Here is a 3,828-nt window from a genome sequence, read left to right on the forward strand (position 1 = left end):
AAATATCGAACGCATTTTCATAAGAAATATTCGTGTGCGTTGATATCTTTTGGACAATTATGCATGTTTATACATTTTCAAGTGCAATATCCATCTCTTTCTCTTGCTAAATCAGTACATTGATATGATCAGCAAGAAAATGGAACTGTAAATGGTTCGTGTTATTAAAAAGGCGTGAAGCAAATATCAAAAAAACAAGTAACAATATTATGGGAAAATTGTCGCAAGTTCAATTCTAGGAGTTATTGGTCTATGACCTTGGAAAGGTTGCAATTGCTACAAACAACTTTCAATTGTCCAATAAACTTGGACAAGGTGGTTTTGGTCCAGTCTATAAAGTACATTCTTTCATGAATTCTTGTTCGATTTAATTTGAACCTCTTGTCTATAATAATTGTTTCATGGAAATTTCTTCAAGGGAACACTAGAAGATGGTCAGGATATAGCAGTTAAGAGACTGTCCAAAGCATCCGGGCAAGGACAAGATGAATTTATAAATGAGATGGTTGTCATTTCCAAGCTTCAACACCGCGATCTTGTAAAACTTTTAGGATGTTGTACTGAAGGAGAAGAAAAGATGCTGATCTATGAATACATGCCAAATAAAAGTTTGGATGCATCTATTTTTGGTTTGTGTTTTTGATCCCTTAAGTTCTTTAGCTCTTTCTAGTCATACACACATAACACACACATAACTAAGGGGGGAAAATGCAAAAACAAAAGATTTGTTCATAGGAGTGTTTCTTACAGATATTTTAAGATTGAGCTCTTTATGGCATGGACAAAATTAATATAACCCTCCCCTTTGCTGTTGTAGATCCAAAAAAACGTAAACTTCCAGATTGGGGGAAGCGCTTTGTCATAATGGAAGGAGTAGCAAGAGGAGTACTTTTTCTTCTTAGGGATTCTAGACTAAAAATTATACATAGAAATCTAAAGGCAAGTAACATCTTGCTAGATGAGAACATGATTCCCAAAATATTAAATTTTGGTATGGCTAGAATTTTCAAAGGAAGTGAAGATCTAGTGAACACAAGAAGAGTTGTTGGAGTCTAGTAAGTTCCAATATTATAATAGCGTGCCAAGTAGTGAGTACTCTAATAATTGGTTATTTGACTCAACAATGCGGTAGCTATATGTCTTCAGAATATGCAATGAAAGGATTATTTTTAGAGAAATCAAATGTCTTCAGTTTTGGAGTTTTATTATTAGAGATTATTAGCAGTAGAAGAAACTCATACTTTTATAACAATGAGCACTCTCTAAGCCTTATAGGATTTGTAAGTCTACAATTCATTAGCTTCCTAAATACCTAATTACCAATATAATTAAATGTCAATTTAACTCTTAGCTCTCAAGCTTTCCAAAGCTAATAATTACATATGTTTTTTTTTTTTTTGTGTTTTAGGCATTGAAATTGTGGAATGAAGAAAACATTGTACAGCTAATAGATCCAGAAATATTTAATCAAAACCCAGCGAAGGATATATTGAGGTGCATACAAATAGGACTTCTCTGTGTACAAGATCTTGCAATAGGGAGGCCGAGTATGAGCAGCGTAGTTTCCATGCTTAATAGTGAGATTGTCCATCTTCCTCCTCCAAGGCAACCTGCATTCATCCAATGGCAAAGTATATTGAATTAATTGACTCCAGAAGAAAATCAAGCAATATTTTCCAACGATGAAGCCAGTATTAGTGACATGCAGGGCAGATAGCTGGATTACAAATCTGTCACTAATTAAAATAGCATTATTTTGATGAATAACTTCATTTTCCTAGTTATTGCATTCTTAGTGGTATGAAGTAAATACTGTACATGAGCTTTCTCCATTTTTGTTTGTTTTTTATGTAATTGCTGTTTTTGGATAAGGATTCTTTTTGAAATCAAGGTATGAATTGTAATATTTATCAATCCTAAAACCATTCAAGTTTTACTCAATAGTGTCTCGGGCGTTATCTCAATGACGAACAAGAACTGGTCCCCTGCAGCCAGTCTGTCCACTTTTTATAAAAGGCAATTGCATACAATCACTTATAAAAACCCAATTAAAATTCATGATTTTCAAACTAAAATAAGCAAGGGATTCAATGCATGTGCATCATAACATTTGTTTGATTATAGTCTTTCCTTGATAAAAAATTCTGGTTATATTAATAGTCTGACTAGATTTACTGGAAGTATCTTTTTAGCACCCCTACTGGCACATAAAAAGTATTAAAAACAAGAGCAAATAGTTCTGTAATCAATACAAAACACAAACTACAACAAATTTTGTAAAATTTCGGGGCCAATGAAAAATACAATTATACAGTGCCTATAACACCAGATCCCATGCATATCCAAATGTAGCTAGATCCAGTTAAGAGGTAGAAGTTAATAATTTATTTTTTGAACCCATAGGATCGGATATAAATTGATAGGGATGAAATCACGCAACAGAGAAACTTCAGTGTTCAGCTGCGGTTGATTTTTCAAGAGATGTCAAGCAGTTATAATTAACTTGTGAGCTACAGAAAACATTTCTACATTTAAAAATTTTATGGATCATCTTTGATCACTTAAATATGGAAGAGTTTCAAATGTTGGGTGAAGGAGGAAAATTACAAAACCATTTTTGATCACTTATATAATAAATCAACCCGGTAAATGTTGACTTAGATTATTTTAGACCCAAAATAGATCAAAACTCGCACTGCATTATGAAAACTACCATTTACCAGAATATATTACACTAAAACACTGTGGCATTATTTTATCATTTTTGATATTCAAACCACCTTAATCTACTAACTCTCTCCCTTTCGGCCACTATTACTCTAATAATGTGTGACAATTTTGGAGCCACAATAGCTAACAGCAATAGAAAGCACCAGGAATTAATATTGTATTTCAAGCCCATTCAAATAAACAATGCTAGATCAACTGCCTTAAGAGTGTGTGTGTATTCAACCATTATTGTATACTAGTCACTAAAACCTTAAGAGAATTTTGAGTTTTATGACCAAACATCGACAAAAACACCTCAAAATTGTCTCCATGTTCTGTAACACAACAATCTTGTTCATGGAAAAGGGGCGTACCTTTTTACGTCGGAATATCATTATGAACTCCAAACTTCCATCAGAGAAAGTCAATGATAGAGAAGTCACGAAACTTTGCTAGACAGCTAGAAAACTGAACACGTGAAAACATGTCAATTTGGTGCGGTGTCTACCACGTTAATTAAATACTAAAAAAATAATGGAAACGTATTCCAAAAAGAATTCGAAAGCTCCATCAACAAAATGTGAAAGCAGAAAGAATTTGAATAATTTATCATCAACCTGAGTAAGCATTTTCACCGCTATTCGCATGTAAATAAATTTTGGTAACTCAAGAAAGAACCTATTGCTTAAATTAGGAAATTTTTACATCCTCGGTAGAATTATCTTCGATTTACGTCCATGAATTCAAGGCTTGGCGAGTCATGGCACTCGCAAATACAAACCAAGATAATGTGGCCGAAACGGTCAAACGAAGAAAGAGATTTTCCAGGGAAGATTGCCCAAATACCCACAACAATAATGAAGCCGATTCAAGCATTTTCTAATCAATGTATGAGGATTAACACTACCCAAAAAAAAATTGACCTTCAGCAGCGACATTTGTTACCACTAAAAGCTAAAAAGTCATCGTTGAAAGTTTTCAATGGTAACAAAAAGTCACCACAATATTACTGCAAGAGCTCTTGTCCCTGATTCAATCTGCGACGACAATAAAAGTCGCTGTTGAAAATTGAGAATTGGCAACAACAAATGTTGCCGCAAAACAGAAAATTTGTCACCA

At 33.6% G+C, this 3,828-nt stretch overlaps 1 pseudogene; it reads left to right on the forward strand.

Annotated features, from left to right (window-relative positions):
- Positions 1-209: 209 nt before the first annotated feature.
- On the forward strand, positions 210-1,645 carry LOC129286471 (G-type lectin S-receptor-like serine/threonine-protein kinase At1g11330; annotated as a pseudogene).
- Positions 1,646-3,828: the final 2,183 nt, after the last annotated feature.

This window comes from Prosopis cineraria, unplaced genomic scaffold (assembly GCF_029017545.1).
Source record: "Prosopis cineraria cultivar Desert tree isolate PC_DT_omini unplaced genomic scaffold, ASM2901754v1 PC11, whole genome shotgun sequence".
NCBI classification, from domain to species: domain Eukaryota; kingdom Viridiplantae; phylum Streptophyta; class Magnoliopsida; order Fabales; family Fabaceae; genus Prosopis; species Prosopis cineraria.